The sequence below is a fragment of the Schistocerca cancellata genome, chromosome 4 (genome assembly GCF_023864275.1).
Source record: "Schistocerca cancellata isolate TAMUIC-IGC-003103 chromosome 4, iqSchCanc2.1, whole genome shotgun sequence".
In the NCBI taxonomy this organism is placed as follows: Eukaryota; Metazoa; Arthropoda; class Insecta; order Orthoptera; family Acrididae; genus Schistocerca; species Schistocerca cancellata.
Window position 1 is genome coordinate 701,930,427 of NC_064629.1, and position 27,979 is coordinate 701,958,405.

The 27,979-nt window shown below is 42.4% G+C and overlaps 1 protein-coding gene across 2 annotated transcripts in view; it reads right to left on the bottom strand.

The window, feature by feature from the left end:
• LOC126184867 (uncharacterized) overlaps positions 1–27,979 on the bottom strand; it is a 516,759-nt gene that overhangs the window by 208,746 nt on the left and 280,034 nt on the right. The gene's annotated exons all lie outside the window — the stretch shown is intronic.

Consider the following 27,979-nt stretch of genomic DNA (forward strand, 5'->3'; position numbering starts at 1 on the left):
TTAGCAGCATTGACAAGGGCCAGACTACTACACTATTGCCGCAAGATCACAACACCTAATCTCTGAAAAGCGACACTCTGGATTCGTAGCCATTGGATTGGATAAAGGATAGTCCCGTCACTTGAAAGACGTTTGTCTACAATAGGGTTACGGCAGGAATACAGAAGTTCACCACACTGTTTCAGTGGAGACACTGTCCAGGCAAAGACAACCCAGAGGATATAGTTTCAAGAGGATCCACACATAAAACGTTCCGACTACTGGACATCTGATAGAACGGACCACCACAGCTATCACAATATCCAAATTTATGAGCAATCAATATCCATCTATTGCCCATAAACTTTATTGGAAGCTAGGAAGCTACATAGATCTCCTCAGACTTTCCTCATTCAGGTTCTACATCAATCACTCATTGACGCAAATAGATTCGGCTCTAACTGGAAAATATTGCAAACCACTGTTTACATTCTCCACTTCAGAAGGAAATTCCTTCAGAAAACAGAAACATTCGAAGAATTCACGTCAGAAGAGATAGCAGAGGACCGTGAAGCAAAAATGCTTCACCTCAGAAAGGTCTACCACTTTATAGTGGATCAAAGACAAAATACTTCAACTCACATTTAAATAGTGGTCTATGACGTTTAAGAGGTCGTCTGCAACAGGCCCAGGCGTATAACGAAGAGCGACATACGCTTATTCCAGAAGGAAACCATCACTTCACCAGACTTCTGATCACAAATATGCATATCAATCTACACTATCTTGGATTGCGAGCTACTCTTTTTCAACCAAGAGAGCCCTTCTGGATACTGCATGTCCTTCGTGTGATCAAAATGGTCCTATGTCGTTGTCTTCCCTGTCAAATTGCACATCCCGTTGGTGGCCAACATATGGAAACGTCACTATCAGCTGGCAGAGTGAAACCTCACATGCCTTTTGAAGTTTGTGGAACTGATTTCCTGGACACCTATACTCAAAACCAGTCGCTATAAATAAGTGTTACATTCTATTAATCATCTGTGTTGTAAAGAGCTGTCTATTTGAAACTAACCACCATATCAACAACGGATCGATTCTTATTACCCTTTCAAAGATTTATAGGTCGGCGTGGCATTCCTCAAACTATTTACAGTAATTATGCCCAAACTTTCCATGCAGCTGACCGCTTTCTCTACTGATGAGACACACCAGTCCGTCGCACAACAGGGTATGACATGGAAATTTATAGCACCATGAGCGGCTTGGTGGGGAGGGCGGTGGGAACAGATGGTTGACTTAACTAAACGATGCCTCAGCAAAATGTTAGGGCGCTGCAGCATGGATGAGGAACGCCTACAAACAGTACTCGTGAACGTAGAAGTTACCCTTACTTCAAGACCTATTACACAAAGTGAGGACGAAGTGCTCATCTAACTCACTTTCTTGTTGGAGAGTGATTTACCACCACACACACACGCACTGGGCCACCAAAAACAACAGACGCGGTAAAGCAATTTAAGCTTCAGCTGGAGATAACCGAGGACTTTTGGAAGCGGAGAATCAAATAGTTCTAATTGATTCTTCGGACGTTCCATCAACTCAAGAACACTGCCGAACAACTACACGTCCGGACTGGAGATGTCTTACTTCTACAAGAGGATGTCCTTCCCTCAACATGTGGAAGAGGCAAGAGTAAAATAACGACCAACAGGTTGAGATGGACTACCTGGAAGTTTCATCCTTATTACCGGGCCAGTCCAGCTGGTCACCCCACTGGAAGTCGACCAGGATGGAGAGGATGTGGAATATCAGTGGCATAGTACATCGTTGTCCTGAATACTTTCTCTTGGCACTGTAGATATGTCAATATACAAATAAACACTTTGATTCAAGTGATCGGTAATGTATTTTCTTGTATTCACGAATCGTTGGCGACAAATTTAATAATGCTCGTTAGTCTGGAATCCGTAGCAGATGGAACTGACAGAGGATGTAGAGAAGATGAAAAAAGCAGCACCTTTCGTTACATGTTTATTTAGAAAACGTGAAAGCGTAACAGAGAAGCTCAGTCGACTCAATGGCAGAAGCTGTGAGAGAGAGGTTCTGCACCGAGGAGTGGTTTACTGCTAAAATTCCAAGAGTGTATATTCCTAGAAGAATGAACCAATATACACTACTGGCCATTAAAATTGCTACACCAAGAAGAAATGCAGATGATAAACGGGTATTCATTGGACAAATATATTATACTAGAACTGACATGTGATTACATTTTCACGCAGTTTGGGTGCATAGATCTTGAGAAATCAGTACCCAGAACAACCACCTCTGGCCGTAATAACGGCCTTGATACACCTGGGCATTGAGTCAAACAGAGCTTGGATGGCGTGTACAAGTACAGTTGCCCATGCAGTTTCAGCACGATACCACAGTTCATCAAGAGTAGTGACTGGCGTGTTGTGACGAGCCAGTTGCTCGGCCGCCATTGAACAAACGTTTTTAGTTGGTGAGAGATCTGGAGAATGTGCTGGCCAGGCAATCAGTCGAGCATTTTCTGTATCCAGAAAGGCCCGTACAGGACCTGCAACATGCGGTCGTGCATTATCCTGCTGAAATGTAGGGTTTCGCAGGGATCGAATGAAGGGTAGAGCCACGGGTCGTAACACATCTAAAATGTAACGTCCACTTTGCAAAGTGCCGTAATTGCGAATAAGAGGTGACCGAGAAGTGTAACCAATGGCACCCCATACCATCACGCCGGGTGATACGCCAGTATGGCGATGACGAATACACGCTTCCAATGTGCGTTCACAGCGATGACGCCAAACACGGATACGACCATCATGATGCTGTAAACAGAACCTGGATTCATCCGAAAAAATGACGTTTTGCCATTCGTGCACCCAGGTTCGTCGTTGAGTTCATCATCGCAGGCGCTCCTGTCTGTGATGCAGTGTCAGGGGTAACCGCAGCCACGATCTCCGAGCTGATAGTCCATGTTGCTGCAAACGTCGTCGAATTGTTCGTGCAGATGGTTGTTGTCCTGCAAACGTCCCCATCTGTTGACTCAGGGATCGAGACGTGGCTGCACGATCCGTTACAGCCATGCGGATAAGATGCCTGTCATCTCGACTGCTAGTGATACGAGGCCGTTGGGATCCAGCACGGCGTTCCGTATTACCCTCCTGAACCCACCGATTCCATATTCTGCTAACAGTCATTGGATCCCGACCAACGCGAGCAGCATTGTCGCGATACGATAAACCGCAATCGCGATAAGCTACAATCCGACCTTTATCAAAGTCGGAAACGTGATGGTACGCATTTCTCCTCCTTACACGAGTCATCACAACAACGTTTCACCAGCAACGCTGGTCAACTGCTGTTTGTGTATGAGAAATCGGTTGGAAACTTTCCTCATGTCAGCACGTTGTAGGTATCGCCACCCCCGTCAACCTTGCGTGAATGCTCTGAAAAGCTAATCATTTGCATATCACAGCATCTTCTTCCTTTCGGTTAAATTTCGCGTCTGTAGCGTGTCATCTTCGTGGTGTAGCAATTTTAATGGCCAGTAGTGTATTTCGTACTACGTGTATCTTGCTAAAAGACTATGAAGGTAAGGTCAGAGAGATTCGGCTTCTCACGGAAGTTTACCAGCAATCGTTCTTCCTGAGAACTATTCAGGAACAAGAAGTAGGGGGAAGGGACAATGGGACACAAAGTGCCCTCTGCGACATCCTGCAAGATGGTTTGCAGAGTACGGATGTAGCTGTTAAGTGAGGTCCTTAGGTGGCTTGAAAGGATATTGTAAAGAAGCAAGAATTTTTGTTGTGGAAAGAATACCTTTACTCCTGAGCTGTAGACATGGAAAGATATTAATTATTTGAATTTACTCATTTTTCCAAAAGGTCATTTTCCCTTAAATGCTGGTTTTAATCAAAAGATCCGGTTTGGACGAAGGGGAAGTTCTCCATTCTGTGTGAGCATTGACGTATACTGACTGGCCATAGATTTGTTCCAATCAATGAGAACAGAGACTTACCCCACGCGCGCGCTGTAGGACCAAAAAGAACTACACGGATGGAAAGCGTAGGGATTTGCAGCTATGACATGGTCACAGCGAGACGTGTTTTTCGCATCTCCAACAAGTTTTGTAAATTAAAACACAAAGATGTAGCAGACAAAGAATCGTGTATTGTAGGGAGGAGTCAAAGCGATTTTGGATCGTGAATCTGTAAATTATCAGTGTCGGAATCTTATACCATTACTAACTTTTGGGACTGTTTTCAACAATGAATATTAATTCCACATTGCATTTTATGGCAAAGGAAACCTCTCTTTGATCAAATAAACTCTGCTTTATACATAGGCGAACAATCTAAATGGCTGGACGTAGTATGGACATTTACTTTCGCCTATAAACATTATATTTCATGTGCTGACCAGTACTATATACGGTCATTTCGTGAATGAATTTACCGACGTTTTTTGTATGAGAGAACAGTTTGTTGTGAAGCATATTGAGTCTGACAAGGAAAAACTCTATTTTACTGTGCAACACAATTGAAGGGTCACTTCTCTTCAAATGGCTCAAATGGCTCTGAGCACTATGGGACTCAACTGCTGAGGTCATTAATCCCCTAGAACTTAGAACTAGTTAAACCTAACTAACCTAAGGACATCACAAACATCCATGCCCGAGGCAGGATTCGAACCTGCGACCGTAGCGGTCTTGCGGTTCCAGGCTGCAGCGCCTTTAACCACACGGCCACATCGGCCGGCGGTCACTTCTCTGAAATTCCGTAATTGACTTCCATTGGTAACACATGTGAAAAAATGCTAGAGCTCAGGAGTTCAAGTGAGGTGTAAGGCAGTTTAATGATAGGATATTGACACCAAATTTCACCAAAATTCTGTCTAATGTCACCGTGGACGTGCCATCGGATAGGAGGGTCGTCACAGTCTTTCTTTCGCACGTTTCAACCCTTATTTTGACGCCTCTGCGGTGGATGTCAGAACCGCAATCCGAGCGTTAAAATCATGCGGTTTTCTTACGAATGGTCAAAGAAAATATTTCAGGTACATCGCCGCTCAGAATCGACATGGAAAGGCCTCAGGAGGTGCATAAATTGTGTCAACGAAACTACTCCCTTCTTAGGGGCTTCGATTCCCACACATTTCGACATTTCACAGTGCTACAGGACGACGTTCTTGAGAACGTTCAGCACCTCTGACACCCTCCCCCCCCTTCCTTCTCTAAAGACATCGTGGCGCTGTAGCCACATCGAACGTGATCGTTTCTTTTTGGAGTGTAGCGTAACCGTAATTTTTGCTCTGATACGTAGCGTGAAACCACTAGAGACCGTCCAAAAGCATGCGGTGAAATATGACTGGTATTCCAAGCAGCAAACGGTGTCTGTGCTTTATTAGTCCTCCTGTTTTGCGCCTTCGTGTGGCATAATCATAGAGGGGTGCATCATTGACATGTGCGTGAATAAAATCCCTCTAAAACCCACAGTTTGACAACACTCTCGGTGTCATCCCCGTACCTTCGTTGAACACCTGTGCAGGGACTTCGACACCCATTTAGCCTAGTGCCACTCCGCTACTGCTCTACCGCCTCCTTGCGGGCATACGGAATGCAAGTGGTGTCAAAGGGGTTGCCTCCCCTCAGGCGCTATAGCGGCAGCAGAGTGCCACTCAGTTAACACTATGCCGTCCGGCGACACCACAGTGGTGTCGAGCACGATACAGCGGTCAACGGCCGGCGACACCACGGTGGTGTCGTTTGCATAGTATTGCTCAGTGGCCGGCGACACCACAGTGGTGTCATGAGCATAGTATCGCACAGTGGCCGGCGACAGCACTTTAGTATCTTTTACATTCTGTTGGTGTTTTGTTTAGGTACCAATAAGTTAGACACGTCAACAAGTTTTTTGTTTTTATAAGTACTTGTGCCCTTTCATCATGGCGGACGAAAGAGACAATAGTATTATTTACGATGAATGCACGGACGTCTCGTCTGACCTTCTGGACGACTTGTCCGATCGGGAAGAAGACATTGGACACCAAAAAAATGAAAGTGAAGCAGAATCGTAGGAAGATAGTGAAAAACGTCCAAGAAGAATTCGGCGAACGCTACGGTTGAAAACTGATTCGGCTGAAGCAGACGAAGAAGGCAGTGCACAGTGGTCAGACTTTGATTTACCGAGGACCAATAATAAATTTGAAGGATCCCCGGGTCCAAACATATTTCCCAAAGATACACAGAGCGTCGAGGATATCGTAGAATTATATATTGGGGACGATCTATTTGAATATATTAGCAACGAAACCACCAAATACTACAGTAAAATAGGCAATAGGAGGAAAATGGATTTAAAAAATGCCAAATTTGTCAACGTTACGGGACCCGAACTTAGAAAATGGTTTGGGCTTACTATCCTTATGGGAATTGTAAGAAAAAGCAAGGATCGATGATTACTGATCAACGATCCGTTGATAGACACACAGATATTTCGCAAAACGATGTCCCGCAACCGATTCAGACAAATATTATCATTTTCACATTTTTCCGACAGCAACAATAAACCAGATAGTGCCGACCGGCTTGTCAAAGTGCAATTCGTAATTGATTATTTTTTCCAAAAAGTTTAAAGAAACGTTTAATCTAAGTCAAAACATTCAGTTGATGAAGGAATGATACCGTGAGGTGGACGATTAAATTTTAAAGTTTACAATCCGTCGAAAATTACGAAATACGGCATACTCATTCGGATGCTGTGTGCTTTGATTACGGTATACATTTCCTCATTCAAGATATATTCCGGATCTGGACAGCCTTTAGCCAAAACACTGATGGAACTATTGACACCTTCTGATGGAAAGTGGTATCATCTCTGCATGGATAAATATTATAACAGAATAGAACTTGCAGAGAAGTTACTTGAAAAGAAAATTCGAGTTTGTGGAAAGATACGGCAAAATAGAGGATTTTCGGAAAATTAAACCGCGCAAAAATCAATGTGTTTGAAGCTTGTCATCAACGGAAAGGTGACAAGCGGCCGGCGATAAGCCAAGTAATCCGAATTAGTGCTGCCGGCGCCAAGCGAATAAATCTGTACAAGACCTGCGGACGGCAAAGGGTTAAGTGGGTGTCGAAGCCTCTCCTCAGGTACATTTTTAAAGTGCTCAACAAAGGTATGCCAGTGGTACTTAGGGTGTTTCCGAACTGGGGGGAGGGCTAGGGGGGGGGGGGAGGCACCTTAGACCTTAGAGGGACTCTTTGCCGTTTGATTCGCGCATTCATCTACATCCACATGTACATCTATACTCCGATAACCACCAAGCGGTGTATGGCGGAGGGCACTATTCACGCCAAAGACATATTTTTCCTCTCTGTTCCACTCACTGATCGCGCGAATGAAAAGCGACAGTCTGAACGCCTCAGTACGAGCTCTAATTTCCCTGATCTTTGAATGGTGATCATTGAGCGATTTTAAGTTGGTGAAATAATATATGCTCTACATCCTGGTCGAAGATCGGATTTTGGAATTTAGTGAGCAGCCCCTTCCGTTTAGCGCGTCGTCTATCTGCAAGTGTGTTCCGCTTCAATCTTTTATGAGATTTGTAACGCTCTCGCGATGGCTAAAAGTCCCAGTCACGAAACTTGCCGCTCCTCTTTGGACCTTCTCAATTCCTTGAATCAGACCCAAGTTCTAAGGGTCCCATATAGACGAACAATACTCTAAGACTGGATGAACTAAAGTATTGCAAGCAATTTCCTTTACTGAAGGACTGCATCGCTTCGGGATTCCACCAATAAATCGTAATCTAGAGTTCGCGCACATGTCAGTGGTGCACGCCCCTCTCCCCCCTCCACTCCCATGATCACGCCACAGTAGGGCGCCAAACAGGAGAATCATGAACTCCCTTTTCTGATTCGGATCACGCTCAAATTTCGTCGAATGGTTTTGAACTGACTTTAGTGGTTCCACCACTATATGGCAAACAAAAAGCTGCGGTCGCGCTACGTTCCAAAGGGATCAGATTATGTTCAGTGTTCTTGCAGCCCCATGGTCTTCTTATTTCCTTACAGACGTGTTGAATCGTCTGGAGAAAGGGTGGGGAGGGGGGGAGTTGGGTCAGCAGTGTCGATCGTTGGCAAGAACGTCGTTATCTAGCTCACTGCACTGAAAAATGTCGTTTTTCACCGCGAAATGTGTGGGAATCAACGCCCCAAGGGAAGTGGTAGTTTCATTGACGTCCTTATACTACCTACTGAGGCCACTTCGTGTCGATTCTGCGTGACGATGCGTCTGAAATATTTTGTTCGGTCACCCACAAACAAAGAGCGTGTTTTCAACTCTGGGCATTGCGATTCCGACATTCATTCCACAGGCGTCAAAGGAAGCGTGTGACGATTTTCCCGTCATGTGACGCGTCGGTGGTGACTTTGGGTAGAATTATAGTGAAATTTGTTGCCAATGTCACATCATTAACCCAACCTTAAACCTCATATGAATTTCTGAGCTGTGGCCCTTTTCCGCATGCGTCAACACCTCTCTGTTTGAAGCGTTGCCGAGTGCGAGAGTGACACTGCAGAGTGCCACGCTTTTGCACCATTACAGAGGAAGGCTATACGAGGTGCATTCAAGTTCTAAGGCCTCCGATTTTTTTTCTCCGGACTGGAAAGAGATATAAACATGCGCATTGTTTTAAAATGAGGCCGTGTTCATTGTCAATATGTCCCAGAGATGGCAGCACTGCACCGCAGATGGAATTTTACCGACAGCGGCGAGAATGAGAACTGTTTTAAATACTTAAAATGGCGACGTTTTCCTTACTTGAACAGCGTGCAATCATTCGTTTTCTGAATTTGCGTGGTGTGAAACCAATTGAAATTCATCGACAGTTGAAGGAGACATGTGGTGATGGAGTTATGGATGTGTCGAAAGTGCGTTCGTGGGTGCGACAGTTTAATGAAGGCAGAACATCGTGTGACAACAAACCGAAACAACCTCGGGCTCGCACAAGCTGGTCTGACGACATGATCGAGAAAGTGGAGAGAATTGTTTTGGGGGATCGCCGAATGACTGTTGAACAGATCGCCTCCAGAGTTGGCATTTATGTGGGTTCTGTGCACACAATCCTGCATGACGATCTGAAAATGCGAAAAGTGTCATCCAGGTGGGTGCCACGAATGCTGACGGACGACCACATGGCTGCCCGTGTGGCATGTTGCCAAGCAATGTTGACGCACAACGACAGCATGAATGGGACTTTCTTTTCGTCTGTTGTGACAATGGATGAGACGTGGATGCCATATTTCAATCCAGAAACAAAGCGCCAGTCAGCTCAATGGAAGCACACAGATTCACGATTCACCGCCACCAAAAAAATTTCGGGTAACAGCCAGTGCTGAAAAAATGATGGTGTCCACGTTCTGGGACAGCGAGTGCGTAATCCTTACCCATTGCGTTCCAAAGGGCACTACGGTAACAGGTGCATCCTACGAAAATGTTTTGAAGAACAAATTCCTTCCTGCACTGCAACAAAAACGTCCGGGAAGGGCTGCGCGTGTGCTGTTTCACCAAGACAACGCACCCGCACATCGAGCTAACGTTACGCAACAGTTTCTTCGTGATAACAACTATGAAGTGATTCCTCATGCTCCCTACTCACCTGACCTGGCTCCTAGTGACTTTTGCCTTTTTCCAACAATGAAAGACACTCTCCGTGGCCGCACATTCACCAGCCGTGCTGCTATTGCCTCAGCGATTTTCCAGTGGTCAAAACAGACTCCTAAAGAAGCCTTCGCCGCTGCCATGGAATCATGGCGTCAGCGTTGTGAAAAATGTGTACGTCTGCAGGGCGATTACGTCGAGAAGTAACGCCAGTTTCATTGATTTCGGGTGAGTAGTTAATTAGAAAAAAAATCGGAGGCCTTAGAACTTGAATGCACCTTGTAGGCACCTTTAAAACTTTTGCGTAGGAATGGGAGATAATTTCGGGGATTCCAAACAGTGACCCTTTAATTGTGCTGGGCGGTGTATAAGGGGGTATAAGGGGGTGTCCCAGAAATCTCGCGACAATCTTCGAGGGGTTGTAGAAGGCGTCTTGAGGAACAAATCGAGGATAGAAATCTGTGTCCGGAAACATCATCTAGACACGCTACAGAGCGTTGAAGTTACAGGCGCCGGTGCTTGGCACTAGGCTAGCCCTACGCAACAATCGTGACATTGTACGCTGACGGACCATAGGCGTAACGTCTCGCAATGCTGTTTGTTATTCGGTGATCGCGAGTGATTGCCACGATCGCCAGTGGAGAAGATGGAGCTAGCTGTTGCTGTTGTGTGGGCAGGCCTTGCCTCCTATCAATGTGACAGTTTGTTGCCTTGGTTTCGGACACGGGTTTCCATCTGCAGTCTATTTTCCTCCTGTGTACCGAAAAAAATGGAGACTTAAGACGGTTTCAGGGGAAAAATAAAATGCAGATGGAAACCTGGGTCGGAAACTGTCATCCACCGAGGCAACAGAGCATTAAATCCGTAGGAGACAAGAGTTTTCTACCCAGCGGCTAACTCCAGCTTCTCCACTGGCGATCGTGGCAGGTACTCGTAATCACTGAATAACAACCACCATTTCGTGCGGGTCCGCCTACAGTATACAAGGTCAAGTTTGCTGCCGAAGGGGTCGCGTAATGATAGGCGTCGGCAGCTATAACTTCAACGCTCTGTAGCAGCGTTAGATGACGTTTTCGAACACGGGTTTCTATCCTAGATTTATTTCCCTAAACGCCTTTCTACAACCCCTTGAAATTTCTCGCAATATTTCTGAGACACACTATATATCTCACGGAGTTAAACATGTTTTACATTTCTACTTATTGAACAACACAACATAGCTACATTTACCTAAATAATTAATTGAGCTTATCTAGCAAAATGGAGAGTTCATGATACCTATGAGAAGAATTAATTAGACCTGCTCAGGAACGCGTGATGTACGGTAAGGAGAAAACTGTGGAATAGCTTCTGATCCCAGCCCATAACACAACAGTAGCACAACACCACTGCAGCTTCTGTTGAATATGCTTCACATCTTCAGGGACATGTTTAAGTTCTGTTGAAGGATAACGATGAAAACATTAACTAACCCATTTTATAAAAACGCGTTAAACATCACGTATTGTTTACAAGTTCTCAATACAGTTGGAAATTGGAAATTTGTGGTAAGGTTTTATGGGACCAAACTGCTGAGGTCATCGGTCCCTAAGCTTACGCACTACTTCATCTAAGGACAACACACGCACCCATTCCCGAGGGAGGACTCTAATCTCCGACGGGGGGAGCCGCGCGGCCGCGACAAGGCGCCTGACCGCGCGGCTACCCCGCGCGCTTCAATACGGTTACAAAATGAAATGACCGGGTGGCACTGATGGCCGGGAGGCCCCATCCGGCTATATACAGTTAAAAAGAAAATACCACTCAAGTCTTTTTAAACTAGGGTTTATATTTAACAAAACGAGATGAATTTTAAAAAAGTTTTTGGATTAGGAGCTTTAACCATGGTTTTTCTTTTAGTTAACGTCGAGGAATGAGTAACAAACTCTTTGTTTCAATTTTTTTGCAGGTACCGGAAATGTCTTGCATTAATCCTCATATAAGACTTTCCATTAGCACTATGACAGAGTTTATGCTTTGTGCGAGTTGCTGTTGTCCAGAAACAGCTGAAGCTGAGAGCTAGTACATGGAAGTAAATGCATCTGTTTACAGAGAAGTATTTCTTTAGAAGATAACTTTTCGTCAAGCTTAGCCTTTCTACAGTTTTTTTTTTTTTTTTTTTTTTTTTTTTTTTTTTTTTTTTTTTTTTTTTTTTTTTACTGGTAGGATCAAAACTCTTCCCGTGCATCGATTCTGCTGACTTTCTGTCCACATTTGTATTCGTTATGGGATATTAGCAATACGCCAAATACAGGAATACTCCAGTATCGCTGGAAATCAGTCGTATACTTCACAGAACAACAGTAACACAGCCATTAACAAAATTCAGTATACTTCCCAAACACAAATGACCGCGGGTGCTTCGTCCAACAAAGAAGTCAACAGATGTCACATTGCTAAACTGTTGTCAATATTTTCTGAGTCATTGGTTCATAATAATAATGGTTGCAACTATAAATTAAAATTCATTGAGATTACCTTGAAATTAAATGCAATCGTTAATATTTAAATGTTTGCACAAAGGTTTCATCTGCTGTTTCAGTGATATAGGTACATGAAATACTTGGCTACGCTAAAGGCTAACGGCTGCTTAGGGGTGAAGTACTCGAACCTCCTATCTGTCCCATTTATCTCTAGACCCCAGGATCCTTTCACATTCCAAGAGTGTGTTCAGTCACGATTAATCTCATCGTGGTCGGGATGTTAAATCCTTATCATCCTTTTGTATTATGAAGTGAATTGACTAATTTGTTTCAGGGACATAAACAACTGCTATGCTCTTCAAATGCTTCGGCCCTTCGCAAGTAAATACGATACTGAGCTCCCGATTGAATTAGGTTTAGCTTAACTGCGCAGATTGCGTACTTTGTTCTCTGACTACTGTTGAGCGAGATGAAGGTACTTTAAGCGAAGACGTTATACTGCAGAGTAGCCGAGCTATCGACAGCCACTACAGTCACATTTCCTCTCAGGAAGCCACTACAGTGAGCACTGCAAAGGGATTGGACAAAATAATACGAACATCTTAGTATCAACACTTCACTTCCGGAGCTTCTTTTCTCTATAATGCGCTTTATTTATTTATTTTTATTTATTTACATGTCAAGTTCCGTAGGACCAAATTGAGGAGAAAATCTCCAAGGTCATGGAACGTGTCATTACCTGAACTTACAACATAAAAGTAATAACAGATAAAAATAAATGTTCATGAACCTGAAAGAAAATCAGTCCATAAGTTTAAGCAAACGCTATCAGCATTACATTGAGAATCAGCTTAATTTTTCAAGGAACTCCTCGACAGAGTAGAAGGAGTGACCCATGAGGAAACTATTCAGTTTCAATTTGAAAGCGCCTGGATTACTGCTAAGATTTTTGAATTCGAGTGGCAGCTTATTGAAAATGGATGCAGCAGTATACTGCACACCTTTTTGCACAAGAGTTAAGGAAGTCCGATCCAAATGGAGGTTTGATTTCTGCCGAGTATTAGCCGAATGAAAGCTGCTTATTGTTGGAAATAAACTAATATTGGTAGCAAGAAACGACAATAAGGAATATACATATTGAGTGGCCAATATGAAAATACCTAGACTCGTGAACAGAGGTCGACAAGAGGTTCGTGAACTCACACCACTCATTGCCCGAACCGTCCGTTTCTGAGCCAAAAATATCCTTCTAGAATGGGAAGAGTTACCCCAAAACATAATACCATGCGACATAAGTAAATGAAAATATGCAAAGTAGACTAATTTACGTGTCGAAGTATCACTCACTTTCGATACCGTTCGAATAGTGAAAATGGCAGTATTAAGTCTTTGAACAAGATCCTGAACGTGGGCTTTCCACGACAGCTTACTATCTATCTGAACACCTAGGAATTTGAACTGTTCAGTTTCACTAATCATATGCCCGTTCTGTGAGATTAAAACGTCGGGTTTTGTTGAATTGTGTGTTAGAAACTGTAAAAACTGAGTCTTACTGTGATTTAATGTTAGTTTATTTTCTACAAGCCATGAACTGAGGTCATGTACTGCACTACTTGAAACCGAGTCAATGTTGCACGCAACATCCTTTACAACCAAGCTAGTGTCATCAGCAAACAGAAATATTTTAGAGTTACCCATAATACTAGAGGGCATATCATTTATATAAATAAGGAACAGGAGCGGCCCCAACACTGATCCCTGGGGCACCCCCCACTTGACAGTACCCCACTCAGATCCCACATCACAGCCATTATCAACATTGTGAATAATGACCTTTTGCTGCCTGTTGCTAAAGTAAGAGGTGAACCAATTGTGAGCTACTCCCCTTATTCCGTAATGATCCAACTTCTGGAGCAATATTGTGAGATCAACACAGTCAAATGCCTTTGTTAAATCATAAAATACGCCAAGCGTTCGAAACTTTTTGTTTAGCCCATCCAGTACCCCACAGAGAAAAGAGAATATAGCAATTTCAGTTGTCAAACGACTTCTAAAGCCGAACTGTACATTTGACAGCAAATCGTGTGATATAAAATGATCAATTAACCTTACATACACAGCCTTTTCGATAACTTTTGCAAACACTGATGGCATAGAAATAGGTCTAAAATTATCTACATTATCCCTTTCTCCCTTTTTATAAAGCGGCTTTACTACTGAGTACTTTAATCGCTTAGGAAACTGACCATTCCTAAAGGAAAAATTACAAATATGGCTAAATACAGGGCTAACATGTGCAGCACAGTACTTTAATATTCTACTAGACACTCCATCATAACCATGAGAGTCCTTAGTCTTCAGTGATTTAATTATTGACTCAATCTCCCTCTTGTCTGTATCACAGAGGAGTATTTCAGACGTCAATCTCGGAAAGGCATTTGCTAAGAAATTTATATGATTTCCTGTAGAAAATAAATTTTTATTTAATTCACCAGCAATGCTCAGAAAAAGGTTGTTAAATACTGTACATATATCTGATTTATCAGTAACAGAAATATTATTACTACGAACTGACTTTATATCATCAACCTTGTGCTGCTGACCAGACATTTCCTTCACAACTGACCATATGGCTTTAATTTTATCCTGTGAATTAGCTATTTTATTTGCATACCACATACTTTTTGCCTTTCTAATAACATTTTTAAGCACCTTACAATACTGTTTGTAATGGGCCACCGTAGCTTGATTGTGACTACTTCTAACATTTTGATATAATTCCCGCTTTGTTCTACATGATATCCTTATCCCACTAGTCAGCCAACCGGGCTGTCCATTACTGCTAGCACCCCGTTTAGAATGTTATAATGGAAAGCAACTCTCAAAGAGCATGAGAAATGTGTTATGGAAAGCATTGTATTTATCATCTATATTATCGGCACTATAAACATCTTGCCACTCTTGTTCCTTGAAAAGTTTTGAAAAACTCTCTATTGCTATTGGATTAACTTTCCTACGTAGTTTTTAATTAAATACGACGTTGGTTTGAATACAAAAACCTTTTAATGTTAAAATTTGTGCATCATGGTCTGAAAGGCCATTGACCCTTTTACTAACAGAACGGCCATCTAGTAATGAAGAATGAATAAAATTTTTGTCTATGACTGTGCTGCCATTGCTTTTTGTTGTATACCTGTACAACATAATTTCTCTTTACATATCCTCACTCATTTTCTAGACGGTTCACCACTTCTGGTTTCTAGGGGAATCTAGAGAGGCACTGATCGTATGCGTAAAAAAAACCGATTGTTATGAGGTAATGCCCGATATGTATGCAACACACCTGAAGTACAGGTAATAAGGGTACGACCTCAGCTGACCAAAGCCATTATAGAACTACCGTAGTGTACGCTTATAACAATATATGGCAGTCTACCGTAGTTTCACAAGTCTAGCTGTGACTCGCTAGTGTTTGTGTGATCGTTGTGGTGTTGTGCTTATTTACTGTCATTTCAGACCGTACAGACGAAGGAAATTTGTCAAAAGTATCCATCATAGCAGTCTCTGATCTAAGGAGACTTTCAACGATCAAAACAACGCCTGGAGAACTTAGGAAAATTTCATGTGTGAAACACAGAAGCGAAACAAAATCCGAACTTACTTACGTAGAGGAGGGTATTAAAAATGATTTATACCGATAAGGTGAAGACCGTTGTCACGAAAGCGAAAGCTAACTTTATTAAGCTTCGAGAGAATGACATCACCGACGGGGTTGCTACGGGACTGCATAAACAACTTGTTTATTCTATGACTGTATCATGGTTTTTAAAAGGGAACTGATGCTTGCCAGAGGGTATGTACCCATTAACACGCTAGAAAAGTCTAAAATTGGTTTAATGTACGTATGAATGAATGCAGATTTAAATATTATAGAACCATTGTGGTCTACAAAGGAAAAACTAATTTTCCCAGCAATACACAAGAAATTTGAAGGGGTTCTACCCGTGACAACTATAAAATCACATTTATCACCATGTAAATTTCAATGTAGAATGGTATTTTGGCTAGGATGTCCTCTATCGATTGCCATGTACAAATAAAAAGATATTTTCAAAATATTCACGGGTGTACTGCCGGTCTACAGTGTCCAACGGCCACAATATTTCGGCGATCATACATGTCGCCATCATCAGGAGAACTGACGGACTGAGCTCCTGTGAACGTGCCGGCGCGGAGATCCGTACGCTATGGCTGCTCAGAGGGAACTGGGTTCGGTCGCGGCGGCGGCCGATTTAAATACCCTCCGCCCGCGGCGCGCTCCCTCCGCTGTCCGCGCCCCGCGCCACGGTCGCGCGGTGGAACAGATTGCGACGGCGTCTGAGATGACGTCGGAGTGATGGCTCTGTCCGCCGTGGTCGTCACAACTATACGTTTACTCGATTTTCTCTTTATTAACCCAATCGCTGGTCCCCAAGCCTTGCTAAGATTATAGCTACAGTCACAGTTTATGAGGTCGTCATTGGTGCGAATTTCGATGGCCTCTCTAACAACGCTGTCCCAGTATCTCGACGTCTGTACCAGAATCCTCTTGCGTTCATACTCCATGGCGTGATTTTCCGACAAACAATGTTCAGCGACCGCCGACTTGCTCGGATACATCAGTCGAGTGTGCCTCTGGTGTTCACGGCATCGATCCTCGACGGTACGCATCGTCTGACCAATATACGACTTGCCTCATTGACACGGAATCTGGTACACGACGGCCTTCCTCAAACCGAGGTCGTCTTTGGCGCTCCCCACCAGGGCACGAGTTTTATTCGGAGGACAAAACACAGTTCCGACCCGGTGTTTCTTCAAAATGCGGGCCATTTTCCCACAGGAGCTCAATCCGTCAGTTCACCTGATGGTGGCGACAAGTATGATCGCTGAAATATTGTGCCCGTTGGACACTGTAGACCCGCAGTACACCCGTGGATATTTTGATTATCAAATACGCCGGGAGAAACTCAAGAATCACAAAAAGATATTTTGTTTATCAATGTTCGCTGGACATTTCCCATCGCGAAATGTCAAATGGTTCAAATGGCTCTGAGAACTATGGGACTCAACTGCTGTGGTCATCAGTCCCCTAGAACTTAGAACTACTTAAACCTAACTAACCTAAGGACATCACACACACCCATGCCCGAGACAGGATTCGAACCTGCGACCGTAGCAGCAGCGCGGCTCCGGACTGGAGCGCCTAGAACCGCACGTCCACCGCGGCCGGCGCGAAATGTCAGTCCTCTGTCATAAGAGTACGTGTTTTGCATACAATACATGACTCATGTGAATACTTGTGGTGTCATTTATTGATTACAGTCAGAGAGAAGGTGAAACGTGATCATAGCACCTAGATTAATTCACAGAATAGTACCGAAATGGCAGCCGAGCTTAACTTCCCACCCAATAGGACGAACGATGGTCAGTAGTTTCACATATTATCATTCTATGAGACACTCCACAGCGATGTGAGACTGAATACAGGAGAAACTAGTTCAACCAGCGTGATTCGAAACGGCTACCTCTTGGTTCAGCGATACCTCAGTAACGTGCATTAACATCAGCTACGGAGGTGGATTATTGATAGCTATTCATGATTTATATAAAGTTCTTAGGTTGGTTTGGTACGGAAAGAGCCGTAAACCCTAGTAGACAGCTGTCCACATTATTTTGTCCAAACTATGAGAACATCAGTGTTCAATGAGGATGTGAACTTGGCGAAAAAATTGGGAAGTGTCCACCAAGTGGAACGATTTAAAACAGAGAGGAAACACGTAGCATGTGAACTGCATTCCGGCCAGCCACTTTCAGCGCGTGCACAGCGTGAAGTCTACAGAGCGGAAGCACTGCTTAGGGAAAACCGCCGCGAAACAACTTAACAAGTGTCGTTTAAGATGGAGATGAGTTACGGATCTACCGTGGCGACTTGCCATGCAGGAAAGGCTCGTTTTTGCGTGATAGTTTTCAGAGCCCTCATTAAAATTCTCAAACAATAGTTTGTGGGTGTGCCGAATAGAGGGTTCGAGCAATTTAGAAACCACTGGCACGGTGAATGAGACGAGCATACCATTTGCAACAAACGAAGAAAAACCGAATAAAAAGGTGTTTTTTTTCAATTACATCGGGTGCGCAACCGCGTAATTATGTAATAGAACTATCAATGTTTTGGCTACTTATCAAACTATGACGCGATGATACACCAAGCAAACAGATTGCAAAATGTTATTCTTAAAGGAGAGAAATCTTCAGACGTAAAAGTAACTTGGGGCGTATGCTAAAGGAGTATTATAAGAATATACTTTCCACTTCATATTTGAACGACTTTGTGGATAACGTCGGAGGAACCATCAGGCTTTTCGAGGATTATGCTAATATAGACAGAGAAGTCGGAACACTAGAAAATCGTAGCCAAATGCATGAAGACCTACAAATGATCCACTCTTGGTGCAGGGATTAGTAGCTGACCCTCAAGGTAAACAAACGTAACATACTGCGCATAAAAAGGCAGGAAAACCCATTCTTGTATAATTACACAACTGCGGAACAATTATTAGAAGCAGTCACATCTATTAAATGTGCTGGACTATGCGTACAGAACGATTTACAGTGGAACGACCGCCTGATACTAATGGTAGAAGAGATAGACAGACTGAAATCCACTAGAAGAATGCTCAAGAAGTGTTGTCAATCCACGAACGTAGTAGTTTACAAAACCCCTTGTGATCAGTAATTGAACATTGCTCGTCAGTTTGAAATCCGTACCAGATAGGATTGCTAGAGAAAATACAGAAAAGTCAAAGAAGAGCAGCACATTTCGTCACAGTTTCATTTAGTAAGCGTGAAAGCGTCACGAAGACGATCATCCGACTTAGTGGGAGACGCTACGAGAGATGTGTGGATTACTGTTAAAATTACAAGAGCGTATGCTCTTAGAAAACTCAACTGATACATTGCTGCCATCTACTTATATCTCGCAAAAATACCAAGAATGTAAAATTAGAGAAATTCAAGCTCACACAGAGGCTTACTGACAATCGTTCTTCACGAGGACGATTGGCGACTTGAACAGGGAAAGAAGGAAGTGACAGTGGTGCACAAAGTACACTCCGCCGTACACCATAAGGTGGCTCGCCGAGTATAGATGTAGATGTAGATATGGAAGAATTTTATTGAAATGGACTCCACCTGCGATAGCCAAAGTTCGTATAGAAAAACCTTGTTACATACAACAATATACGTTCTAACACAGCAGCAGTATCTCAGTGACTACTCTTTCAAGCTTAAAATCATTGAACTTCCTGGCAGATTAAAACTGTGTGCCCGACCGAGACAGCCTGGGGGATGTTTCCAGAATGAGAATTCTCATTCTGGAAACATCCCCCAGGCTGTGGCTAAGCCATGTCTCCGCAATATCCTTTCTTTCAGGAGTGCTAGTTCTGCAAGGTTCGCAGGAGAGCTTCTGTAAAGTTTGGAAGGTAGGAGACGAGGTACTGGCAGAAGTAAAGCTGTGAGTACCGGGCGTGAGTCGTGCTTCGGTAGCTCAGTTGGTGGAGCACTTGCCCGCGAAAGGCAAAGGTCCCGAGTTCGACTCTCGGTCGGGCACACAGTTTTAATCTGCCAGGAAGTTTCATATCAGCGCACACTCCGCTGCAGAGTGAAATTCTCATTCTTAAAATCATTGTTTTTTCCTTCTCGCTCCTTCTCGCTCGTCCTTCATACTTAACATTGGAGAGTCAAAATAGGCGAAGGATCTTGGAGAATCCTGCCGTTCTATGCACACAACTCACGAAAATTAAACTGATAATGTGTCAGTCTTCCTTAGATCCACGCACGCATGAAATGGAAAGGATATAGGACGCTATGATGCAAACGAAAACTGTCCTCCGCCTTGAGAGACAACGTCATTTTCAGAATGTATAGAATGTAGATGTAGAGAGTGCCTGACCTTACCATTCTCCTCTGAGAGTCTTTTGTGATCATAGCAAGGGAGTGTGCGAAGGACTGTGACTGCGCTGTCCATACATAAAGTGTGTGTGTGTGTGTGGAGGTGATATTGATTAGGGTAGCTACTCCCTGCTCCGGTGCCTCAGTGTCCTGCGACTTACCCCGTGTTACCTCACAGTCATCAGAAAACACAGCGTAAAAGGTCAACCCATAGTCTGATGGACTCGAATATCCGGAAAGAGGTTAGTCTGCTGGCCACGTGCACCAATAAGAACGTGGCGTAAATAATGACATTAATGTCAAAGCCTTATATCTATGCTATTGCTGAATAAATTCGCAAGTTTGCTAATATCTAACAGAAATCAGTGAGACACCTTCTGTTTCATTGCCACACACTGGCCGGGTCTGAATCGCTTACTGCCGATACGACGTCATGAAAACTCCTTGTTACTTTGAAGTAAAAGGAATAAATTAAGTAGTTCTATATAGATGGAACAATTTCTCTGAAGACATGTCTCCTGCGATGTGAGGACCGTAGAATGGACTACAATGGAACTCTATTGCCTATAGTTTTTCACGGAGCAAGGCAACATTCGTCGCTTCCTCTTGACAACTCTAATACCAGTATTCTGTCTGAATAATCATAATAAAAAAAACAAGAACATGAACAGCATATACACCATTATCCGCAATTTTATTGCGGTTGCTAACTCCGATTATTCATCTCTTTCAAATCTTCAAGGCTTCCAGGTTTATAGAAATCATTTCTATCATACGATTTTCATCTATACGTTAACGTATATGAATCATCCATCAATAATTATTACTTTACGACCAGAATACTTACTCCCCGTTTGCAAAGTATGTTGTTACGTGGAATAGTGTTAATGCTCTTTCGTAATTTGCAGTTTACGCACTCGTTATTTGCAAATGAGCTATCGTTTGATATCACCAGATTACTTTCACTCAGAAACGATTGACATCGCGACGTGATCTCTATACTTTGTCTAAAATTACCTGGTCGAAGGTAACTTTAAGTACTTAACTGCTTCTCGAGGAAGAAGCATGTGGAGGAACAAGTTGTCAAACAACGATATTTGTGATTCCTTTCTCGCACGGTGTACCATACGATAGCAGTTACGGTGTGACACTTTTCACAACTAACATTTTCACTACTCCAAAATGTAGAAACGTTACAAATATTTAATTTAAGCGAAATTTTCATGCCATTAAGAATTCATTAGATGTATTTGAATCAGAACCTTAAATTCTCAATCTTATAACTGGCTTTACACAAATTCCATATAATCAGTTGCAATGAGTCATACAAAAATACGAGTAGTATCGTAGTATCGTCGCATGAACAGAAACCATTCATGTCACTTTGTCAGTCTGATTTGATTCACTATAGGAGTGAAAAAACTTTATAAATACCTCTGCCAGCCACAAAACTTGTTGACTACATAAATTATTTAATTAGCAGCATGTTTCGAGGTTAGACTTCATCATCAGGCTAGAGGGGGCAGCACAAAAACGTTTGAAAGAAGAGCACATACGTATTAATGTTTGCCTATATAGACCTGATGCATGCTGTGGTCATACTGTGGAGAAAGAGAAGGATAACGCAATAAGAAGCGACGTCTCTTTGTATGTTGGTCTGCTGTGAGCATCACATTTTTTGTAAATAATTACTTAGCTTTTGCAACGTGGCTTTCTTCCTACCTCCATTTCTATGGCTTCTTTGAACTTGTTAGACAGTGTTCACAAACTTCTAAAGGTAACGTGAAACAGCATATCACAAACAACTCAACAGAAAAACAGGTGGCATTTAAGTACTCAACAAATTTTGTGACTGACAGTGGTATTTGTAACACGTTTTCATATTTTCTAAACAGTCACGGTATATTAACAGTCAATATAGCTCTTTAAACTAAGGGAGTGATCTCTGAGTCACCTTCGCAACCAAGTCCTTTCCAAAAAATTATAATTATTCCTTATCTGGCTTTATTACGCAAGTTACAACGCCTGAGTGCAAAATGTACAACATTAACAGCTGATTTTCGCGACGTCACACATTGTACCTCAATCATTATCAGCTTCTCGGACTCCGTTCTGTGCAGTTAATAAACCGACGTTGTAAAGAGCTTTAAAATGACAACTGTCCTTGTGTTCAATGTATCCATGAATCAAGTAATTTATATAGGTGCAAACAGAGAACCAACTACATTTGCAACTGACCATCTTCCTGTGCCTAAATCAAGGATTTGACCTCTTAACAAGCCCGTAAGAGCTACGTTCGCATTGCTACGAAAAATCGAGAATCTTGAACGAAATATGTGAAAAGCCTCCATCTGATACTGAAAGCCGGTTTGTTATGTAAACCCAAGAAGAGGAACAAACGAAGCTGAACCACTTCCTGAACAGAGAGCGTCGCTATTCACACAAAACATAGAATTTACTTGATTTTTCAAAGCATTTTGGTAACGTGAAATTATTTAAATCTTCCAGAACTCTAAATGTTAGACACAACCTACCTGTTGGTTGGAATCGAAGCTAGGGCCTGCACGAAGAAAGATGCACAAACATGTCAATGAAACAAGTCACTGAACCAACAGAGCTTTCTGGCGTTCTTCTTCAAAACATATTTAACAGTGCCAAAAAGGGACAAACACAGACAAATCTTAACAGACATTCTCGTTCAGATATTCAGGGCATCCAGTGTCGCCTATGGGCTGAGGAGGACTCTACGGCAGGTCAGTACCGTTGGACCTTTATGGCCTGTTCGGGAGGAGTTTTAGTTTTTTTTAAGTGAAAGCTTAAGGTACTCCACGATGTTCCTTGCAGATCTCGTGTTTTTACCGCGAAGCGTTTTTGCTGCGGTTGGGAGGCTCTACCACAAAGCAGTTTAACACTTTTACTTTTATTAACACCTACTGACTTGACACTCTAGTACTTTGCGCGTTTTTGAACTGAGGAACTGAACGATAATTAAAATAAATGTGTATAGATTCCGCGTAAGGGTTTCTCTTAGCTTGTAAGACTAGGTAATTCCTAGTTAAGGTCGTAGCTTACCACATACATCTGGTATCTTCATCAGTGTATAAACATATAAATGAATTCTTCACAGTTGTTTGTAATTGTCATTCATGTCAGTATACGGAGGTCTGTTTCTTCGTCTTACCGTCTTTTATAGCGATCAACAATCGAAACGCTCGTGACCGAAGGCAAAGTCCACAATTAATTAAAAACAAACTAAATCGCTCTCGAAATTCTCTGCGGGTTTGCTGCCGGATCCTAAAATCAACTCGATTCAATATTTCGGCGATCCAACTGTTGATTATCTTTAGGAGAACGCTTCTTCTTCTGCTGAGTCAGCAGCGTTCTCCTGAAGATATTGAATAGAGTTGATTTTAGGATCCGGCAGCAAACCCGAAGAGACTTTCAAGACTTATTACTCCGGGAAAGCCTACGAAGTAAATCGCTCTCAGTACTGTTATCAGGGTAGGAGGTACAGTTAATGCTCGTAATTTGTCACTAACGCAGCTTTCTGAGAGATATAAGCAGTTGATTCTTCACAGAATAGTGATTCACAGTTTCTGAGCAAAATGAAATTCACTACACTGTTGCTAGTGAAGATGTCAACCCAGCCGTTTGACACAACAATGATATCTGTTATTTTCTGTACAATGCGCTAGTGTAAATTATAGTGCCACAGAATTTGACACTGCTATAACTTTTCTTTGAGGTATAGCCTTCTGATACTAAGAAAAGGTATTCAGTACTTACCACATAGAATGTTGTTAATAAAATCTCATACATTAAAGTTAATGCATCAGAAGGATTCACTAGACTCATTGTTTGTTTTATATTTGGTAGGAAGGTTACATACTAGTAGTTATTCACCTTCAAATGACTACATAGTGTACTATTCATTGGGTCATGGTTTTCCCTAACTGGCCGAACGCTGTGCCGAGCGGTTCTAGGCGCTTCAGTCCGGAAACGCGCTGCTGCTACAGTTGCAGGTACGAATCCTGTCTCGGGCATGGGTGTGTGTGATGTCCTTAGGTTAGTTAGGTTTAAGTAGTTCTAAGTCTAGGGGACTGATGACCTCAGATGTTAAGTCCCATAGTGCTTAGAGCCATTTGAACCATTTTTTCCCTAACTTTTCCGGCTGTCAATGTCTGTTGCTACGCGGAAGACAGAGGAGGGAAGAATTACCTTCGTAAGGTGCTGCTCCTACTAAGTGCCCTCTATAGCTGAAAGAATTCGAGGCATTGTTGTCCGCTATTGTCGATGGTGATTTAAATGCCAAACGCGCAGACTGAATCCCCAGAGTGATTAATACCTGTGTCCTACGTCTCCTACAAACTGTGAGATATCGTGATGCCTAATCGTGGTGTCGGCTGATCCCATCATATATCTGAAAACGAGATGCCTACGAACGCCATCGATGAAGATGACATCACCCAGTAGATGTGCACTGTCATCGTGTCACGTTCTTGTGATCTTTGTCAGCGGTGTTCAAAAAATGGCTCTGAGCACTATGGGACTTAACATCTATGGTCATCAGTCCCCTAGAACTTAGAACTACTTAAACCTAACTAACCTAAGGACATCACACAACACTCAGTCATCACGAGGCAGAGAAATGTCAGCGGTGTGTTCGGCACTAGGCCAAACATACGCATTGCACACAAGCTAAGCAACAGCGTAGCACATCTCGAATTGAGGATCCAACACTGCGACAGTTGACAGTGAAATGCTTCTATTTCGAAGGAGGTGACAACACTGCGGTGTCAACTATACACGAAGCAAAAGAATTTTCCGCGAATTTTAGGCCAAACGAAGTGAAGTGCTACTCAGACTGATGTGGACGCGTCAATATTATGGCCATACACCAAGATGGTAAGGACCAGCATCCGGCAAAGAATGACCCGTAACTAAATTCTAAGCTACGTAGAATATGTTAGATGGTGTGATGAGACCTTGCCCCATCGAGTTAACCACAATGAATGAAACTACTAGAAAATCTACAGTGCAAAGAGAAAATGTTAGTTTTTTGCGATAGTAATCATTGACCTGGCGTCCGATTTATTATTGCAGGACTCCCTACTACACAAAATTTTCAGTACGATTCCGCAATTACGCTCCATATCCACTCCTGCACCCATAGAACGCAGACGATATTGACTTGTATTCGCGACGCGTGAACGCTGAACGAACCAAATCTTCATACGGACATCCAGTCTTGGGTTTTCCCTGATTCATGTCAATCATTCCTTTCGAAAGGTCAGGTCCGACTTACCACTCCTTCCTGGTACAGTCCTCGTGTGTTCTCCATTTTTAATGTCATGTCACCTTTGACACTTTAAATCCTCTGAACTAATTCCATTATTTCTGCTATCTGAAATACTACTCGCTGTGCAAGTCAGTATAATGTTTATGTAGAACGTCCTTTTAGCAGTCAATAGTGGGTCTGTCATTCTGGCTTTAATGTTTTTGTGATTGATATATCTGGGGATAATACTCTTGTAGAAAGGAACTGATTATCAGTCTTAAGGTTGTCTGTAAGGCGTGCCTGGATAGATCATTCGGTAGGAGAATTATCCTCAGAAGGCAGTGGACTGAACTCGAGCCCCGATTCAGCACAAAATTTATGTGTGTCAGCTAGGTTAAATCGACCTCCGGTTATCAGGAAAGCATATGTTTTTCAGTTGTGGCTAACCACTCTGATGCAGAGTTCGAGAATAATCATGAAGAGACGAATTTTTTATCTTACCCGGGTTTTACACTCGTTCGCTGGAGCGTTGTGCTGATTCACTAGCTGCATTTGCCTGGGGTAGTAACAGAAAGGAAAATGCAGATTATATTTAACTTTAATTTATCCATCTTATATATAAATTTTTGGGATTGTGAATGTATTAAAAAATCTGTAAGATAATTTTTCAGCTTCCGTCACTTTTTTGTCCAATATGTATTATTGACACTACACGCTCCGGCAGTATGTCGTCATCATCACGTAGCCTACAGTCATATCTACATCACTTTTTAGTTACAGATTCTTTTAAAGTGTGATGAGGTCTATTTTACTTGGTGTGCCAGTGAGGCAATGTACCGAAATTTGTCCCTGTCCAGAAAGATTTATTTATTTTAGTGTGCAACATTACGTTTGTTGTATGTTTAAATAACGTCAGTGACGTCGTTACCAACATTTTTGCTGATATGTCCCTATCTGGCACACAGAGTACAAGAACAAACACAAAACAGTCACATCACACTTTCAAATGCAGTTATTTACATTCTTAAATGAAAAGATGAAACTTATTTCAGTTGCTATGACAGCTCATAGAATAAGAATGCAAATTTTTTCCTATAACCATATTTATGTTATGACACATGTTATACAGTGTGATTACATTCAGTAATATTAAATCAAACTGAACTTCAAAGTAACAGATGGTGGCACCATGTTGCCGATATGCGTTGTGTCAATAAATATTGTCTAAGAAAAGTGTCTGACTCTGACAAGTTATTTATAAATTACATTTTCTACAGGAAGTCTGGCTCCAACGGAAACATCTCTTTTCTGTGAGTTTAACAGCAGTCATTCCATTATTGATACAGTTAATTTTTTAACGATTTCATTATACTCTGCGCATTAAACCCCTTGGATAACACTAAATAGTGACAATACTGGCGTTGTGAGAGATGCTACCAGCATATAAATTTCATTTTTATTTACTAGAACTTAGGTGACGCTACGCAATACATTTACTCACACAGTACAGTAACACGTGGCCGCCTGTTAAATTTTGATCCATTTCATTGATTTAAGGAATATTGTGTTGTATCTGCAGTGAAACGAATACAATACTTCAAGTTGTAATGCAGTTATAGTTCATAAAATATCCCTCATTCTGGCGGATGAGAGTCTTTCCCTATGACAGTTTTCAGGCTACGAGACAGAATACTCATAATGCTAGCGACATCAAACAAAGAAGTCCTGTGTCTGTAACTTCTCTCAAATCTGCTCACTTGTCCTTATGTTCTTTTCAAGTGATGCTTTTGACTTCACGTGACTGTATTATGCACACATTCCAATATTCTACATATTGCCTGCGGACTACCTCGTCATATGTATATATGTGTATTTTTACTCTTTGATTTTAGACCTAAATATAATATTTAAAATCTATAAGATTTTAGAGCTCAAGAAGGATGTGAAATCTCTCTTAATTTTAAAGCTCTTACTGTTTGCTAGAACCTCTCTGCACTGTGTTCATACAATAGTGAGTATAATGTATCAGAGCATTATTTATTACAAATGACAGCCTCACGGTGCAGCCTGCAACCGTTGAGAGCAGACTAAAACAAAACATTCTACAACGTTTATGCACATGTACTCTTATATATAAAAATAATTGGACGCCGGAGGTGTCGACAGGCATGCAGGTGCGTTACATATCAGAAAAGATGGAGTTGTTCTATTAACACTTCTGACCGAACAGTATACACGTAAACAGTGTGCTCACCACGCTGCGCGGCTGATCATAAAAGGATGTTCTGTCGACAAGCACGTACCGTCGACGGTAAGTATGTGGAACATAAAGATCAACGGCAGAAAGGATCACTGCGTCGGTCGACATGCTCTGAACGAGTCGTCGTATTCGGTTTTGACAGAACAGACGTCTTCATTATCCGGAACTACATCTATGCACGTCCCGTAGACATTTAAGACGACTAGAGCTAACCGCTTACCAGCGTCCACATAGATCGAATGTTGTCGCCTGAGAGAGAAATGGATAGGCACATACCAGCTGTGTGAGGTACTGAGGAACAAATACCTCTTCTGTTCAGGCAGGG